At 41.4% G+C, this 20526-nt stretch overlaps 1 protein-coding gene across 1 annotated transcript in view; it reads right to left on the reverse strand.

Moving 5' to 3' along the window:
* LOC146577396 (NACHT, LRR and PYD domains-containing protein 12-like) overlaps positions 1-20526 on the reverse strand; it is a 99076-nt gene that overhangs the window by 33007 nt on the left and 45543 nt on the right. The gene's annotated exons all lie outside the window — the stretch shown is intronic.

Here is a 20526-nt window from a genome sequence, read left to right on the forward strand (position 1 = left end):
AGTCAAAAGTGGCCTTGCTTTACAAACCTTCATTATTAAAGTACATAAAACTATATAATCAGAAAATAAGCACTAAGAATATATTAATTACATGACAGTTCTTCCCTTTTCGTGTTTCCTAAGAAACACACATAATTCCTGATTTATCCCATTAAGTTTACTCGCATGTTAAAAGGCTAAAATATAACAAAAGAGATTATGCTAAACAAAATGAAACCTTTCAATTGCCCAACCCTATCTGTCCCCTCAACGGGTTTTATGTTTTCAATGTTTCCTTATTATTCCGTCATAATTACTTCTATCCACAACAAATAAATCAAGCTCAAAGACAGCACCTGTGAAATGTGAAATGTCCTAAATCTACTTCCTACACCCCCTTTTTTACCTAGAATCCCAGTTTAAACCCACTTCTGACTTCCCTCAGTGCTCACTGTAAACTCCAAACAGATACAATCAGCTTTTCTGGTAAAAGGTCCTAGATTATTTTGTCAATCTTTGGAAACATCCTCTATAGAGTTAACCCGTTTCATCTTCAAAACTTAGTCCTGGTTTCTTTGCCCCCTTTAACGGGTAGAGCATATCCGGCCTGAATACTGTGTTTGGGCAATTTACATAACATAGAAATCCTGCAACTATTCCTAAAGTCCCTCTCATTACTCTTTATTACTTTTATGCTCACATTTAACCTGTGTCTAACGAGCTTTTAATTTCCTAAACAACACATTTTCTGGAACTATGGTTCTCTGTGCTCTGTGCTTCTTTTGGTTCCCCTTTCTCTGGTTGGTTCCTTTCGGTCTCGGGCTTCCAGGATTCTCGCCACCAATGTGGTCGCTGTGGTCGCTATTCTAAAATCCTTCTATCCTTTATATTAACTTTACTTAATCTTCACTTAATCTTAATTTACTTGATCTCAATGTTCTTTAGAATAGAATAGAATTCAACTTTATTGTCATTGCACATGCACAGGTACAGGGCAACGAAATGCAGTTTGCATCCATCCAGAAGTGCTTTAGTGATATAGATATATTACAATATATATTAGCAATAGTATAGATATGTAAGTATATTACAGAAATGGGTCTATTATGTTATAATGTACACGGTATGAAGTATGTTGTGAATATTCTATAACTATAAGTATGTACAGGCTGTAGTGAGTACAAGCTATGTACAGGCTATGAACAGGATATAAATATGAAGAACTATACAGAATATGAAATAAATAACTTTACAGAATCTGAGATATACAGCTATACAGAAATGGGAACTGTGCAAGTTGTAAACAGTTGTAGGATTAAAGATTATTGAATGTACAGAATGATTATTTACACAGAGCTATACAGTAGTGCAGTTAAGATAAGTGAGGGTGTAGGTAGTTTCTACAGAGGCTATATAAAGTGCTGGTGTTTGTGAGTGGTGTTCAGTCCATGTTATTATTGTGTGTTTGAGGGTACAGTTGTCCATTGTGGGTGTGTGTATGTTCAGTCCATGAGTTTAACGTGGGTCAGATGTCAGGAGGCAGAGTTCAGGAGTCTGACAGCTGTGGGGAAGAAGCTGTTCCGGTACCTGGTGGTCTTAGTCCGGAGGCTCCTGTAGCGCCTCCCAGAGGGCAGGAGGGTGAAGAGTCCATGTGATGGGTGACTGGGGTCTTTGATGATTTTCCCAGCCCTTTTTAGACACCGCTTCCTGTAGATGTCTTTTATGGCAGGAAGTGGTGCTCCGGCGATGCGCTGGGCAGTTTTCACGACCCTCTGCAACGCCTTCCGGTCCGAGGCAGAGCAGTTCCCGTACCAGACTGTTATACAGTTGGTCAGGATGCTCTCGATGGTGCAACGATAGAAGTTCACCAGGATGTCTGAGGACAGGTGGTTCTTCCTCAGAGTCCTCAAGAAGAAGAGGAGCTGGTGAGCCTTCTTGACCAGCTTGGAGCAGTTGGTCGACCAGGTGAGATCCTCGGAGATGTGGACTCCCAGGAACTTGAAGCTGCTCACACGCTCCACAGCCGTGATGAGTTGTGAGGGGTGGATTGTATTGAACGCTGAACTGAAGTCTATAAACAGCATTCTGGCGTAGGTGTTGTGAGCAACACTTTTAATTTTATTAAACACACCCAGGGTCAGATATACACCATCACCATATCAGCATAAAAACAGACAGAGACGTTCCTCTTTCTGTCACATTCTTCCATACATGGCAATTTGTTTCACCTTCCAGATGATTCCTGGGGACTTACAATTTCTTGACTCTTCTTCTGTCACTTGTTACTAGGCAGCTCAAATGCAGTTAGAAGCTAAATGAATTCCAGGCCCTCGGCCTGGCCTATGTTTAAATCATTTGTGTTTGTAAGCGTGTATGCGGTTTAACCTTCTGCTGCTCCAAGTCACTTACACAATAGATCATCGGGACATTGCGCCCAATGAAGCTTAAGACTTTGAATAGACTGAGCATCAACTCTTTCACGAGCACAACATGCAATGTGTGTATACAATGATTATAGCTGCACCTTTAATAAAAGTTTTAGTCTAATGCCAGTAGCTTTAATAAACATTTTAATGCAATGTTAATGATGAAGGCTATATTGTAGCAGTAAAGTATTTTCTTTATTCCCACATTCCCTCTCTTGACCTTTCAAAAAGAAAGGTCACCACACTTCGTGTTGTGTCACACCTCGGCCCATTTGGCCGCTTCTAAGTCCATCAATGGCATCATGGCCACCAGAACCACCGTTCCAGGGTCCACTGCCCTCGTTATTACCTTTTCCAGCAGTCCTCTGGTGCAAGGAATGACAACAACCGCAGGTGACCAGTATCGCTAAAAAGTGGCAGTAGAAAACATTGCAGACATGAAAAACCCCTTCCATTTCCCAAACACTGAGGTCATCCAGCTGTCCAGCGGATTGTCAATTCCCGAGTGCTCATGCATGGTTTTAGACAGAGTTTTCAGCCCCTCCAGAGCTCGGGTTACTGAGCCATCTGGAGCAGTGTTGTTGGGGATAAAGGTACAACACACTGCTCCAAACATGGCACCACACGCCCCCTTTCTTTCACACCAACAACATGTCTAGGGCCATTCGATTTTGCACTCCCATCAGTGAGGTCAGACCCAACTGTTCTGTGAACCCCTCCATGGCATCTCTGGTCAGGTTAGAGAGGCTCAGCACATTATAATGAACATAGTTTATGCGATCAACATTCTTATTTGGAGTTATCCATATGAACATACTTTCAAATCCTGAAGCTAGTTGGTCCACTAGTTTATACTCATCTGGAACTCCCCTGGGCACTCCTATTGAGTCAGTCCAGGTAGGCGAGTTCATTCTAGCGTCATAAGCATGTATCCCCTGTGTCCCTCTCTTTGCCAAAATGTGTCTCTTACGTCTGGCTGCCAATGTGCGTGTGTTGCGTTGTGGTATGGCTTTTACTTTGTTCCCGATTAGCATGAGTGGAGCTCCGAGTCGCACCATTGCGCACGTCCCTTCACTTCCCATATGGGCACGAACCAAAAGGGTGTTACGTCCACAATAATAATAGAGCCCACTTCTTGCCCATGGTCCAATTAAAGTGTTCGTTTGGCTTACTTTGTTTGTGGTTCTCCCTGTGAGTGTGACAGAGCACCAACTTGGGTCAATCTCTCCCAACTTGTACTTTACCGTATCCGTTGAGAATTTAAAGCATGTGTAGTTGTTTCGTTTGGGCATGAATGGTCCTACTTGTGTTTGCTTGTGAATTAGGGGAAATGAGCTGGACAAGATAGTCCAGTTGCCAGTACTCACCGCTTCTCTAGTAATCTGCAACATGCAGTCATAGCCCCACTTGTCCGCTGGATACAGTGGTGCGGGCTCCGTGAACAAACGTGGTCTAGCTGAAGCACAGGCAACACAATCAGATACATGTTGTTCTTTAGCATTTTGAGCCACCCAGTCCAGCCAGAGGTTACTGTCACTGAAGCCGGTGGCACGCTCAATCAGGTCCTCAGTCCTAGTGTAATCCACCGTCAGGACTGGTCTCCCGTTTGTTTCCTGCTCCTCTTAATGTAATGGTACATTTTATTTTACTTTATCAGACTTACCCAAAATATATATGCTTTCGTTACTTTGCTCCTGTCTCCCTCCAGTACCAGCTGTTTTAATAATTTACTGTTTTAAAGGGAAAAAACCTTGGTCACTTGGACAAGTCTTTGTAATTATTTTCCTCTATCAAATTTAATTGACTTCTACAGTGGCCTGCTTTTGTTAATGGTAACATGAGTAACATCCAACATTTTCTCCCCTTTAGCATTTGGTATTTTCCCCACTATATAATGTACTACCATAATCTACACCCAGTCAATAAAACAGAATTTTCTCAAAGCAAACATCAGCAACCCAAAATCAGCAGGCCCAGAATTAAGTCTTCCGCTCCTCCTGCTCATGGCAAAAGCAAAGCAAAGCAAAGCAAAGCAAAGCAAAGAAAAGCATCCCCTTTCTCTTGCCAGCATGGTGAATTGTTTGTCAGCATTTATTTATCCTACTCTTGGTCCAGTCTTTATCTCAGTGTCCAGTCAGTCCAACCTTTAGTCCACATCGTCAGTCCAGTCACAGTCCAGTCACACACATTCACACCAGATATTGCTGATAGTGGAGATTCCTGCGCAAATAATCAGATTCTCCACCCTCAGCAACGTGAGCTCATTCATTTGTTTTATTTTGTTTTGTTTTTTGTTTTTTAGGGAAAGAGTTCTTTATGCTCTTGGACTGGATTGACTCGCTGCAATCATTTTAGACAGGGACTTACAACCTGATCAGGTCCCCACAGGTCAGCTTTTCCTCAGCCAGTTGTAATCTGGAAAAGCTCCCCTTATATTTGTTCTCCCGAAAATTTTTACAGCGCTGTTAATTCAATCTTTCAGGCCTGCTTAGAACAAAAATGAGAAAAAGAGAGCTGATTATTAGCTCATCAGAGCACAAAACATCATCACCTGACAGGTTTTCTCTAAGTGCACTGTTACAATGTTAAAGGGCCCAGTTCTAACCATGTCCATGTTTAATAAAACTCCCTCTATTAAGATAAGAAAACAACCCAAACCTAACCGACAGAATCAACCCATCACTAAAACAAAAACCCCAAAAATCTCAATCACAGAAAAGTTTTGCCTCAAGTTCTTCAGCGTCCTGACAGTCTGAGGTCAACTGACATAGTCTCACCTGCTCAATACACAGAAAATCTTGTTAAAAGCTGCACAGTTTTGCAGACCATTGATATTCTCACTAAGCTCTTTCTAAAGATGTTATAACCATCTATCATCACTAAATTCTAAATTTCTTTTCCAAATCTGGACGACTGCACTTAGTCACAGACCTGAACACTTTATTTAATTATCCTGTCTGTTACCAAGCCTTTCTTCTCACACAGTCACAGTGTGTGTTTCAGTGCAAGCTTCACTCATCCAGTCAGACAGGAAACACAAGTTCTTCTTTTTCTTTTCCTGTCCCCAGTCATTCAACTCATTTGCATACTGAGTCATATCTCAAGAAGTTGCCGTGACAAGACAAATGCATATTTAAACATCACCACATTATTGAATTATTTTTATTTTCTTTCTACAGTAATCACTTGTTTTGATCAATCTGTACAGGAGCACTTCTAATTCACTATTCTAAAAACTACTTTAAGCTTTAATCACTTTTTCCTTTTCACAAGAATCACTCTATTGTCATGGAACGTCCCTGAGTTATTCCTCAACTTCAGGGTTTAAGTGTGTTACATTCACACTATTTTAACACTGATGAAAGATAACAAGCTGATTTTCATTGCATGTGTGTTATTAGTCTGGTTTAATCGATGTCTGTGCAGTGGAGCTGCAGATCCACCAGGACATGTTCTCAAAGCTGCCTTTCCTACACATTTCTCTGCTATAACTGGATCATTTTTAACTACTTTGCTATGAGTCCAATGATCTTTGTATCACTTTTTCATCACACTAAGTGACTTGGACAAGATGATAAACAGACTCACATGCTGAAGATGCTGTCTAATCTTCATGAGCTCTCTTGTATTTGTAAGTGTTAGTAAGGTTAATACATTTTCTGCTTGTGTGTGTGATTTTGTATATGTTTCTTTTTGCAGTGTTTCAGACTCCTTCACAATTTTCCCACTTAAGCAGTCAGTTTTCTTTTCCCCAGGTTTGCTAACCCAAATTTAGATTTCCCACATTAAATAACAGCGTTCCTTTGTGTTCTCACCTACTGCTCTCACTCCTTTGTCCTCTCCCACTTCAACAGTCCAATAACAGGAAGTTCTCTTTCAGCTTTGTCCTGCATTCTCCACTGTCTCTCTTTAACTGCCATGTTATTGATCTTTGGAGCTGCATTCCTCGTCTTCAGTTAGGAGTGAGAGCTCGCTTGTCAGGTTTAGTGACACATGACACTGTAAACAATTCAACCAGAAAATTGGCCTGAACGTTTCCAATGATGTTAAACTATAACTTGCTTCCGACTGCTGCATGTAGGAAATTGAGCCAAGTCTGCTTTTCACCTAAAAGTGACAAAACTAAGACATTTTCATTATTATCATCACTGCTTAAACAACACACTTCTCTCTCTCTGGCCAGAAACACCAATTTATGTCATGTATTCACATTCATGAGTGTAAGCGTGTCTTTGTTGCGTGTATGTTGTGTATTCATATTAATATTGAGTGTAAGCGTGTCTTCGTTGCCTTGATGTGTTTTTATAATCAGATTTAATTCCTGCATATTACTGAGCTGTGGATTCAAACGGTCTCACTTCTGATTCTCTCCAAAAATAATTTCACATGTAACAATTTGTGTATGTGTGCTTATTCATTCATTCATGTAATTATTAGTTTATGCATTTCTTTCTCTCTCTCCCCTTTTTTTAAAAAAAAGAAAAAAAAAAGAATTACCTTTCTGTTATGATGCTCTGGACATTTCTAAACCTCCACCAGTTCAGCCTCAATTTTCAATCCAATTCCCCACACGCTCTCACTCGAACTCATCCGGCTTGACCTCTCACTGGTCCTTGTCCCTTTTCTCACAGTTTCCTGTGTGGCCTTCAAATCTCCAGCAAACACAGGCCCAACTCAGCTGTTTCCTCTTCTCTGTTTCTTCTCTCTTGATCTTTTCAGTGTTTTCTTGTCAGTTAACTCCCAGCATGGCAAATATCACGTCCAGTGCCTTCACACAGTCATGTCACTGGTTAAGTTCCCAGCTTGTAATTCAAAGCTCATGTTCCATCAGTGGTGTTCATACATGCTGCTGCCTGACCCTTCAGTGTTTTAGGTCAGTTGCACTGTCTTTTGCTGTTAACTCTTCAAGTCCACGGTGTTCTGTCTTCTGTCTTCATCAGGAGATTGACTGTCCTTTAAGCTTCTTCTCAGGATAAGGACAGAATGAGAGGCCAAGCTGTCAAATTTTTAAGCCAAAGTCTGTTTGTCGTCCCAATTCTGTTAATCTATCATTTTGCCGCTGTACTCATGTTTTGAGGTTGAGTAAGTCCATGGGCACCTGTATTAACACACTAAAACACTTATTTAATATCATTTTCCCACACATCAGCCAGTTCCTTTTATGGGCATGCAAAGTTGTTCACTTCCTGCCAGACACAGACACACTCTCTTCTCAGACTTCCTCTTTCCACGCACTCTGCTATGAACCCACGATCTTCACCCCAGTAGTGTTATTATTACTTATTTGTTATTTTGTACAAATCACACAGAATCACTCAGATGCAGTACCCACAACGTTCACACACTTAGAATCACACACTTGTGATAAACTATTTTCATCAAACGTGCTGTTTAGAATCAGAAAGAGGAAGTAGACCGCACCCTGTTAAGTGCGTATACAGCCTCAAACTGAAAGAAAAACAATTAAAACCTCTAATCAATTCTCACATTACACACCAAAATCAAAAATAAGTCACACCAACATTTATTACTGAAATTCTTGCCTAGTTAAACTTGCTATTTAAACAGAGATATTTGTCTTTAATGCCTCAGGGTTTAGGCCCGACACAATATCTGCAGTATGCACAATTCATCCACTATAGACCAAAAAATAAATCAGTTCATCAAAATTCACTAAAAGAAACCCAAACTTTATTTATTATGTTCTAATATATATAAGCCAGCATCTAAAAATCCACAAATTCAGCGATGTTCACAACAATATATTTATAGAATCACCAATGATTAAAAAGATTTCACAACATGCATATTTTTTTTTTTTTTTGGCCTGTCCCGTTTGGCTCTTTTGCACTCAGAATTGTTGTCTAAAGGCAAAGAAAGATGCCCAACGGATTTACTTTAGCAAACTGACCATCCCAGCCTTGCCGTAATGGTCCATTTGATTCACCTTTTATTGTTTATTTTATTTTCACTTACTGAATACGGGACAGACTTGACTGGGGGAAAGAAGGGGAGAAAGAAAGAGGGAAAGAGAAACAGCTGAGAAGAGGGACGGGGGAGAAGGGCAAAAGACAAAAACCAACAGAACGGGCAGAGAAAAAAAAATGCATATATCAATCACCTGGATCACCTGCTGAGAAAGAAAAAAGAAAGCAAGCAGAAGAGAACAAGAGTAATAGAATAAACAACATCACAATGATATATGGGAATATGACAGTAAATACTAAATGTTAAACATTATTGTGCAGCACATAAGATCAACAGAACACAGTGTGCTTTGAGGTAGGAGCCAAAAAGGGTGTAGTTTGTGGGTGTGATCACCCGTGTGTACACCTGTGAGCATGGACGCGCTTGTTTTTTGTTTTTTTAAAAGGTTCCTTCATGTAATGATCTGCTAGAGGGTGTGGGGGGGCCACAGCCCCGTCCTCCAGGGCGTGAAGCAGGTGTGGAGGAGATCAAAACTCCAGACATCCAGAGGCCCCCAGAACACAAGAGACCAAGGAAGACCAACAGAGGGGCAGCCGCGCCACTGTCCCAGAAAGAGCTGAGGAGAGTCCCAGATGAGGGCTCACTCAGCAGTCGCGGAGCAGAAGCCAGGGGGAGTTGCAGTGACGCGCCCGTGAGCTCCGCCGGCAGCCAGCCGTGCCTGAGTGACCAAGCCCCAGGCCGAGAGGCCGGGGGCACCCCACCTCCGAAGTGGCCCGAGCGAGCCCCAGGCTCCAGGCCCCGATAAGCGGCCGCCAAGGAGTGAGCCGGTGTGTACCTGGACGCCCATCCCCGGACACAAAGAACCACCAACGCACCGATGTCTGAGGGGGTCCGCCACTGGCAGGGGAAGTGGTGGTAGGGGGAGATAGGCCTCCAAACCTTGGAGGGCCTGAGATGTCCCCAGAGAGGTGGCGCCTGACACCCAACCTGACATATAGACACAGACATACAGGCACACACAGACACAAACATCCATTCCCACCCTCATGCTCTCATATGCACTTACTCCACACTCAACCAACGTGGAGACAGACATAAAGAGACGCTGTACACACGATCACACTCCCCAAGCGTACTCTACAAACCGGGTCTAGGTGCCCCCGCCCCTGGAGGGGGGAACTGCACCCAGACCCAGGTGGTGTTTCCCTTTTCCCTGCGGTGGGGGGAGGCAGACCGCCCCGACTCCGCAGCAGCAGGAAGGCTCCACACTCCAGACCGCAGTCGGACGGACAACTCCTGCTCCTAAGATGCATATTTTCATTTCAACACACACTCCCAGCATCCTTCCAGCCTTAAAAGCGTCAACCAACCAACCAAGTCGAGGTTCCACGCCCGAAACCCGGTTTCTCTCAGTCAAACAAGTGCATAAAATCGTCCCGGATGACAAGAAATGGTCCTGTGACCACTGGCTATTAAGGAATGCCCCCAGTTTTCGCGGTGGCTAACCGAACTAATTCTCCACCGGAGGACTCTGACCCGTGTCCGGGCACAGAGTTGAAGCGTAACCTTCTGAGCAAATGCACTTCTTAGGGATCCCCGCCCCGTTCTAAACAATTTAATCTCTTTGAAAACACCACACAAAACCACACAAGCAATTTTATTGATGTCCAAGCCCGGTTTTATACTCAATAGGGACAAACCAATGACCAATTCCCTATTATCCTATATTCTCTTAAACACACATTGTTTCTTTTTCTCTTTTAACATGAAATACCATATTACCTTTAACTCAGTACTGTCATTCTCAAAGTTTCATTATCATTACTTCAAAGCTTTACTTTATTCTAAAGAATTTAGTTCTACCACTACTGAGCCAATTTAATAGTTAAGATCATCAACTCAGCGAACAGATAATTTAGAATTCATCCAATATGCACAAATTTGCTTTTTCTTTGAACAGGTTTGTGCCTACCTTTAAATCTTTTTAGACCAGTCTCCTGTTCGCCTCATATCAGATCCAACCTTCGGCCACATTTGTTCTCTCTGTTGCAAAGGGAACCGGGCGGGAAACACCAAATATTAAAACCAGATTCTTTGATCCCCATGATAGAACAGAGAAAACCTGACTCATAGTGGTCAAAACATTTATAATTCTTTTTATTCAATCATCCTCTGGAAGAGAGAGCCCTGCACAGCCCAACGGCAGTTGCAGGATCTCTAACATTAGAATCTAAAAATGTGTCTCATATAGGTGTTATTTTGGTACTTTACACATCACACAGTTTCGACAACTCCTTATATGGTACAAGTTCCTCTTTTCTGTCTGGCTTCCTGTATTTATTAATATGCTTGTATAGCTCTACACTAACTTCCTGTTTTTCAGTCTGGGTGAGCACTTAGTTTATGAGTCAAAAGTGGCCTTGCTTTGCAAACCTTCATTATTAAAGTACATAAAAAAATATGATCAGAAAATAAACACTAAGAATATATTGATTACATGACAAAAGCAATGACCTGTTTGTATTCTCCTGCTGCCTATTTAACCCACTACTCCTCTTAACTTCTATTGTGTTTTGTACCCCATGTCTCCCTTTTGTTCCATTATCCCATGCCATTCTCCAGAAATTCTTACTTTGTGTCCAAACTATTCTTTTCCCTCAGATTTCAACAATGGTATCTGCACGTCTATGTCTACTTTTTTAACAGCTGCTTTAGCCAACCTATCTGCTCTTTCATTACCCACAATACCTAGGTTGAGGGGGTCAGACCAGCACAGTCTCTTTCAGCACACATGGATATTTCACCAGTCTCATAGACACTGAGAACAATTTGTATATGAGACTAAAGAAACAGTCCACACATAATTGAACAAAAGGCCTCTAAAGTTCTGTGGTTGCCACATTTCCACATGACTGTTTAATTACAGCAAAAACCATCATTATAATTATCTTGATTGATATTGTAATCTTAGTTTTCAACACAATTGTTCATTAACTTAAACAATGTTACAAGATAAATATATATTCTTAGTGCTTATTTTCTGATTAGATTGTTTTATGTATTTTAATAAGAGAGGCCATTATAAACCAAGCCCAGATGTGAGAAAGAACTAGGTCAGAGGGTGACAGGTCGCCTAGCAACAGAGGCTTTAGTAAGGGGAGGTTAAGAAACAGGAAGTTTAGTGCAGAGCTGCAGAGGCATATTAATAAAATACAGGAAACCAGACAGAAAAAGCAGAACTAAGTAACACACACACACATTAGTCAGAGCAGAAGGAGTTGTTTTGATGGAAACTGTGTGTGTCTGTGTGCGACCTATAGCAGAACTATGTATACCCATTCTGGCTTCTAATGCTTTCAGACCTGAGCGTGTGTTAGTGGGTACAGGTCTCTGTTTCCGGAAATGTACAATAAAGATCATTTTTTGAACTTGACGACTCTGAGTCGGAAGTCAGAGAATTCAAAAGAAGGGAATTTAATAGTCACATAGCATCGGTTTGTCACATAGCATCGATTTGTCACATGGCATCGGTCTGTTAGGTTTCGGGATGAGAACGTGTTGGATGGTTACCTGTCTTGGTCTGGTGGAGGTCTCTTCCCATAAGAAGACTGATGACTTTTTCATTAACACTGAAGTGTTTCTTTCTTCTCTCCCCTCAGATGACTTCACACTATAACCAAGGACACCTCATAGGGGATCATCTGATTGTGGCTTCTCTAATAATCTTTCTAATAGTAATATTGTTCACTGTTATGTTACAGAGTGAAGTGAGATTAGTGCTGTAAAACTTCCATAACACTGAACAGATGCCACCACAGATATGTGGAAATCTCAGTCAAAACTAGCAAAAACAAATGAAATCCATGAATCAGAAATGCTGATTGTGGAACAGATAATTCAGTCTGTACATGAGGAGGATCCACTTTAGACTAAACTACATACAGAAACACAGGAACCAGGGCACAGTGTAAATCCAGGACCTCTGTGTGCAACAGCTGACCTGTATGAACACAAAACACTGATTGAAGTCCACGTTGATGCTTTCTGTCTGTTTAACTTTTACATTTGAAGCAACACATTTTACTTCAAACACACAGATCAGGTAGAAAACTGTGGATTAGAAAACAAATTCATCAAGAAGGTCCTGAAGCAAGAAGTTCATCATTGCATAGAGTAAGAAAAAGGACATGAATCATCCCACGGGTCTGTGCAGTCGTTATATTATCATCACCTAAATCATGTCTGCATACTGTGTGTGTGTGTGTGTGTGTGTGTGTGTGTGTGTGTGAGTGTGTGTGTGTGTGTGTGTGTTGCTTTTTTAAATCTTCTACTTAGAGTTCAAACTTGGATAGTGATAAAAACATTGCACTGCTTCTTTTAATATTTCATTGAACACATCTGTGGTTGAATTTGAATCTTAAATGTTTTGATTTCAAAGATGTGGTTCTGATATGAAGGAACAGGAAGTAAATTGTTGCCATGGATACAGTGAGACAGACGCCTCAGACCCTTATTTTTTATTTCTTTGACTTTTTATTTTATTGATTCATTTCTTTATTTTTACATTTTAAAAAGTGTATTTGTCTGAATGAACTAATCCCCATTTCCCATGCTTTGTATCACTGGTCATACTGGGAACAGCCATAGAAAATGTTTGCAAAGAAGAAATCTTAAACATGAGCAGATTCGCAGGCGATTTCTGTTTCCTAACCATTGTTTCAGTAACACGTCCCATCACTACATGTGTGTTAAAGATTTCTTTGGGATCAAAATCATCCACTGACAGTTATCAGTACAAACAGGATGCAAAAATCCAAAGTTCAGACTTCAGAGTTACTAAAACAGAGATCTGAGGAAAACTGGTTCTTCACACGACGTTTCATGTGTGAACAGCAGAGGTGGTTTCATTTTCACATGTAGGTGTTGCAGTGAGGATTGCAGGGAGACATTTGCTGAATAGCTGCAGCTCTGCTCCTGTAGACTGCCTCTGAATGTGTGTGTGGTGATAAAGTCACTTTAATTAAATGTCACCTGTCAGGGAAAACTTTGTGTTGACTGAAGAAAGTTCACTTCTCTTTCATTGCAGCTCCACTCTTGTTTTTGATGCACTCATTTGTTTCATAAATGATTTCAATGATTTTGCCACAGCTCTGCATTGTCAGCTCGGAGCATGTGTGCTTTTGATGAAATGCTGATATGATGACGCTTGATTGGGGAAAGATTTCCACAGGTGGTGTTGTTGGTCTCCTTCTTCCAGTTTTCTTGTTGCTGCCTCTCTCCTCGCCTCAGTTGCTGCAGCTGTATCATGTATGTTGTTATGTTACATACAAAGAGGAATTTGTGACATTAAAGAGTAAAGATTCTTATTCTTAAATGAAGATGAATAAAAGTTTTGTGAAATAACTACTGAGTTCTGGTGCCGTCTCTGGATGCCTCGACGAATAAAAGAACCGGGGTAAAACTGATTTCGTAACAATTTATACCTATATTTTTCTATTTCTCTATTTATCTGAATATTAATCTATCATAACTGTTTCTACACTCACTTTATATGAGTGCTTGTTGTTTCTTGTATATTTGCTGCTATGACAACTCAGTTTCCCTCCTGGATTAATAAAGTTTCTCTGATTCTGAAATACAGTGAGCCATTATATTTGTAGTTTCTAACTAACAATATAAAGGCTCAGAAACCGATAGAGCCACAGCACGTCCCACTGGCAGCTGAAGGAACTTTTAAACAAAGGACTTTGTAATTGAAGCTTTATTTATACAGGTCGGCTCATTGAGACTCAATGTCTCATTTACAAGAGAGACCTGTTCCACACAAACATATTAAAATTACAACAATAAAAGAAAAGATTGTGTAATGTACTCAGTCACATTAAAAACGAGAACAAGTTCCCAGAGATGGTTTCACAAAAACATGCGTACGTCTTTTGAAGTCTGCAAGTGAAATCAACGGAGAGCCTTAAATCCTTCGGTTATGTTTTCCATGAAGACGGAGCAGAAAAGGAGAACGCCTTCTTCCCAAGCTCTGCATGAACTGATGGAACAGTGGATGTAATGATGTCCTGAGACTGCAGGCTGTGACTAAACTGTTTGCCTAACATGTACTCTGATGAATAGGAGGCAGTAACCCAGAAACAGATTGATAGATAAAATGATACTAATGGACCATCCTGTGTAAGACCAATGAGGACCAGTTAACCAGAGAACACAGAGTACAGTGGTGTGTTAAAGGTTTACAGACAGTTATAAATCTTAATGCCCCATGATGGACAAAATCCAACAGATGAAGAGAGCGAGCAGAGTCATTCATATAAATCATGTCACTGTAATCCAGGGCAGGTAAAAAAAAAGGTGGCAGCAACAAGCTTTTTCCTGTGAAACATGATCTGTTCCTGGAAGAGAAGCCCAACTTCAGCCTCAGTGTCTTTATTAGATGTTCAATGTGTGGCTTATAGGAACGACTGTCATCAACCACAATACCGAGGTATGTGTACGAGGCCACAGTTTCAATAGAAATACTTTGAGCAGATACAGGAGAAGGAAATAAAGCCGGACCCTCTTTCTGTTTGTGAACAACATGACTTTGGTTTTTTCTACATTTAAAGCCAGTCTGAGCCAGCTGAGACTGAATACTATCAACAGCTGCTGTAATGGTTTGAAAACTATGTTGATGGTATAAAATGAACAGATGCATCTAGATTTTGTGCCACACCGTTGACATAAGTAGCCCAGGACAGAACCCTGTGCACTCGTTTAGTGACATTTAAAAAGCTGGAAGAGAGACCATTGAGCTGAACGCACTGCTGATGTCCAAAAGAACATTAGAGAAGCAGCCAGCTGCTCGGTCTGAAAGGCCTATTTCCAGTAATCTATGACATAAAATGCTGTGGTCAGCAGTTCAGCTCATAAACCAAGGGACTGGGAGCAGCTGCTGCTGACTGTTGCTGGAGTTCCTGTGCTGTTAGATCCTCATCCTCTCCACGCAGCTTGGAAGTAGGTGAAGTTGTGCCAGAAGAGTTTTTGTTGTGGTCGACAGTGTCAAAGACTTTGATAGATCAATAAAAAGAGCTGCACAGTAGTTCTTTGCATCCAGCGCTTCATAGACGTCTTTGAGAACTTTTATCGAAGCAGTTCCAGTACTGTGCAGTTTCCTAAAACCAGACTGGAAGGGAGATAAAATCCTATTTTCATCCAGATAACTTTGAAGTTGATTATTTACCAGCCTTTGAAGAACCTTAGATAAGACACAGAGTTTGGAAATTGGCCTGTAATTACTAACTGTTGAAGAATCACCAGCTTTCAGTGGGGGAGTACAGAGGCACACTTCCACATCTGTGGTAAAGCCTTCTGTTGTAGAGAAAGATTAAAAATATAAGACACTGGCTCAGCTATGATATTTGCAGCCAAGTGCAAGAAGGAAGGAGAACGATTGTGAGGACGAGTTTCTGGTGTTGGGGCTATTCAAAGCCTTACAAACCTCTTCTACTGTGACAGGTGTGAAGGAAAAGGTATCAGTAAGCAGGAACTACGAGCAGAGTTGTGTGCAAGAGGTTTACCATCAGATACTGTGCTGAACAAAGAGCAAGAAGCAACAAAGTGTTTGTTAAAGCAACATTTCAGTTTTGTCTGACACAGGAGTGGAGTCGATATTTAAGTGAGGAGGAAGCTCTGAGGAGTCACAGCTGGCAGAGACACTTTATAGTTTGCCAAAACCTCCTACGGTCGTTTGGACTGTCAGTCGTTAAAGTAAAAAATAGTTACATCTTGATGATGGAGGCAGTAATCCGATTACACAGCTAATGAAAACGTAGCCAATCAGCATCAGAGCCAGACTTCCTGCCCAGGCCTGGTTTCTCTCATGTAGGAGATCGGCCGGTACTGAACCAAACCAGGCCTGTCCCGACCTTTCACCCTGACCTGGCAAAAAGGGGCGTGTCTGTCCACAAAGTAGACACAACTCTCCTGTAAATGTTCCCAAACTGACATTGTCAGCCTGTTTAATACGACCCCAGTTCAAACTGATGCGGGCTCGGAGCGTGAGATTTTAGTGTTTCTCACAGCACCAACTATGCAGTGATCACTCAGGTCGTTGGCAAAAACTGCAGATGTGGAAAACTTACGCAGCATATTAGTTAAAAAAGGTCAATAAGAGCAGATTTATCTGGGTGTTTAGGATCAAGGCGTGTGAGGCTTTAAATAATTTGAGTCAGTTTTAAAAACAAGCAGCGTGCCTTAAAATCATCAGACACAGAAGAAAGCCAGTCCCAATGAAAACCATCCATCTGAAAGACGTCATTAAAATGCAGCTCAGATAAAAGTTGAACCAGAGACGGTGATGTGCTGGGGGAAGCAGGTGGAGGCTGATAGCAGCCAACAACAGTCTGATTTCCAAACAGATCAATAGTTAAGGCCAAGATTTCAAATGGCTGAGGTGCAGATGGAGAGAACAAGACTTGAGCAGCAAGACAGAGCTTCACATACACTTCCAGACCTCCGCCTTTTCTGGGACAGTCTGAGAGCTAAATGTTAAATCCATCAGTTGCTACGTTTTTATCCAGTAAAGATTTGGAAAGTCTCAGAAACAACAATGATACCAGCACCGCTTGAACAGGCCCAGATTCCAATCATATCCATGTTAGGAAGCACACGACGTGATGCACGTGTAACCCAGACAGTTTTTAACATCTGCTGGTGTTTCACATTCAGCCAGAGGCCCAGGGTTAGGTTGGATACCAGACAATAATAAAAGCATCGTTATTAGACTCTAGAGCTCGTTTATAGCTGACACCACATGTAGAGTTTAAGTTCACACAGAGACGATGACATTTTTCTACAACCAGCAAACAATAAACAAGAAATGTAACAAGAGTTTCAGAAGAAGCTGTTTTACAGAGAAATGATTCCCTGAAGACAAAATTATTATTATCATCTTTATTTCTCCGGTGAAAATTTAATTGAGATTAAAAATGTTGTTTTCAAGAGAGACCTGGCATCATGGCAGCAAGAGTCAGAAATACATCATAATTCAAACAAATACAAAATAGGAAAAACATCCTACATAAACTTCATAAAGTTTCATTAACAGACTTTGAACAATGGACTTCAAACTTCCCCCCAAAACAACAGAAACACATTTGAAGACAATGAATGACATTTATCCCTCTAAAGAAGGACTTAGACTACGATTTAATATGAATGAGAACATGTTCATAAATGGATGCAACCAAAGATTTCATCAATCCCTGATTTAGAGACAACAGAACATTTGGTTTGATTTCACAAGATAAGAATGACGACTGAGTTGGAAGATTGTTTTATGTTTAGTCAAATCTTTCATACATAAAGTCGGATTACAAAATCATCCCCTAAGTTTGTTGTTTTATTCAAGGAATTGAAATTATAGAGAAAATCTGTGAAATGACTTAAAGAAAACAAACCACAAAAACTCTATGATGCTCTAAACCCCCTGGTTTAGGTCGGCAAAACTTTACTAGACCCGCCCCTGCACAGTTACAAGCTGTCAGCTACTTAGAAAAGGATCCTGGTGTTATTTGTCTCTCAGAAACAGTTCATAACTTCCCATCAACTCATTCATGTCACCTGAAAGGTAAACCTGTTTCTCAATCACCTCCTCAGCTCTGATGATTCATTTGTGGCTTTAATGTAGTGTTACATCCTGTTTGTTTGCTTCCATCTGTATACATGTCCAGATTCACTGTTATGTTTCTATTCTTACATTGCTGTGTGATCACTGTTCCCTCTGCTGACTGATGTGACCTTTTGTATCTCACACTGATACTTGTCATATTTGTATCTGCGCCTAAAATATAAAAAGTTTTCCATGCTAAAACACAGCTCCACCTCCTGCAGTTCTCCCTCTGAACCACTAGATGTCTCTGTTATCTAAATGAAGACGTGCAGCACAGCAACCACAGCAGCGCTCAGATCACACGTGTCCTGTTATTATGTATAAAAGCATGAAACAGGTGAGACAGGTGGGATCAATATTAATGTTGTGGAAATATATGAAAAAGCAACAGAAGAGTGAAAACATTTCCTGTTTCTAGAAAGATCTTTCAGCTCACAGCTGCTCACAGACTGTATTTACAAGTGACAAACTGCAACTCTACAGTACATCTACAGTATATATCAAATATATTCTGTATTCAAATCTATTGAGTGATGTTTGAAAGTCTTTCCAGGTGAGTTTGATCCAGGAGGGTCTGACGCCAGAGTCAGACAGAGACTGTGCAGAGACGGTAGAAGGACAGAGCAGCAGCAGAGCAGTCCAGATACACTGATGATCCTCTGTCAGATCCAGAGGGACACACAGGGATGATGCTGGACTCTACATTGTGTCTGACAGTGGAGCTGTTCTCAGAGCAGTTCACTCTGCAGCACTGACAGTCATCTGCACTTCTTCTCATTCCTCTGTCAGTCACTGCTGGATGAAGCTATCCTCTCCACCTCCCAGTAACATGGCCCAGTCAGAGCGTCTCTACACACAAGCTGCTGCTGCTTCAACCTCTCTGGATCATCAGGACACAGCTCCTCCTCTCTCAGCACACACACCGTCCTGTTTACCATCATCACCACCACCTGCAGAGAGAAGAAGGAAGAGCAGAGGAGATAAACGAGTGTTTCCAGAGACTCTTCATCAGCTGTCAGTCAGTGATGCAGCACATCCAGTATAAAGAGCAGCAGGGACTTCAGTGCTGGGACTGTACTAGGACTCATTGTTGCTTCACTTTTTCTAATCTTTGGATTTTTATTGAAGTTGCTGACAATGTTTTTCCCTCCTAGTTTGAGTTTGGACTTTCATTCATTAGAAGAACCTTGGTGTGTCCACTCTGAGCTCTGTAGGAACCCCAACAACAAGCCCAACAATCCAGATGGACGGTTCCAGCTGTTAACTGGAGGAATTCCATCCAAACATCTGCTCTCACTAAATTCTTCCTCACCTACAGACTGTGTTCTTCACTGCTTTAAACTTGGAAATGAATGCAGTCATTGGTCTGCGTGCTGCTTTGTTCAGAGAGCTGATTGGCTGTTGACAGCGTTTGATCAGAGCGTGTCAGCTGTTACTATGGTGACCATAAAGGTCAGAAACAGGAAGTGTTTGTGTCCAATCCTGAAGCCTGTCACCATTCTCCTCTCACAGCTTCACTGAGAAGCTGCAGCTTTACAGGAAACACTGGATCTTTGTTTCATACTGACTGTGTTTAGTACAATACTGCTGACAGCACCACCCACTCACTCCATCACTCTACTTACACCAGAGTCTCCAGTCTGTAGTCTGGACTCTGCTGAAGATCAGACAGCTGCTTCACATCTGGATCCTTCAGCTTGTTCCAGCTCAGCTCCAGCTGTCTCAGATGGGAGGGGTTGGACTTCAGTGCTGCTGCCAGATAATCACAGCTGATCTTTGACAAACCACAGCTCCACAATCTGTATAAAGAATGAAAGATGTAAGTTTATTAGACAAAGTGTGAGCTTGAAATCATTCAGTGTTTCATCATCTGTTCAGAGCTGAAGAAGCTTCAGAATGTAGAAGTTTAGAAAATGGAAACTCCAAACAGCTGAAGCCAACAGGAAGCAGCTTCAAACAGGAAACTGTGCAGAGTTTCAGACTATATGTCCTGATGCAGCCAGTTGGATTTTGGAGATTTGAATCTCTGTTCTGTGACTAAGTCCTTGAATCATTTCTTCCAGTTGGTCCAACAAGACAGACTAAGTATTGGACATGTGTTGTGGCTCCATTAGGGGAGCTTCTAAATGTAATGTGATGGCCCCTCTGGGTCTGTCAGGTCACAGGACTGAAGAGAGCTCAAACTGGGCACACAGTTGTTCCAGTCTGGACCAAAGACTCTATACTGGGACTGAGGGACTGCTCTGACTGCACCCACTGGGACTTTTTAAAGGCTCATGTTCTCACTTAGATCATCGATTTCTACTTACATTTCTTTCTGGGAAAAATGGGGATTACTTTGGAAACAGGAAGTATTTTCCCCAGTAAGCAGCCCTGGATTAGTAAATCACTCCAACATGTTCTCAGGCAGAAGAAGCTGTCTTGTTATGAGGGAGAGAAGAAAAAGATTGAGGCACAGAAACTTGTTGAAAGAGAGATAAAGCAGCTAAAATCAGGTGTAAAAGTAAAGCAGAGGATGAGCTGAATAAAGGACAC

The sequence above is a fragment of the Mchenga conophoros genome, linkage group LG3 (assembly GCF_057382185.1).
Source record: "Mchenga conophoros isolate Kocher_MC1m ecotype Shallow Benthic linkage group LG3, M_conophoros_male_GT1.1, whole genome shotgun sequence".
In the NCBI taxonomy this organism is placed as follows: Eukaryota; Metazoa; Chordata; class Actinopteri; order Cichliformes; family Cichlidae; genus Mchenga; species Mchenga conophoros.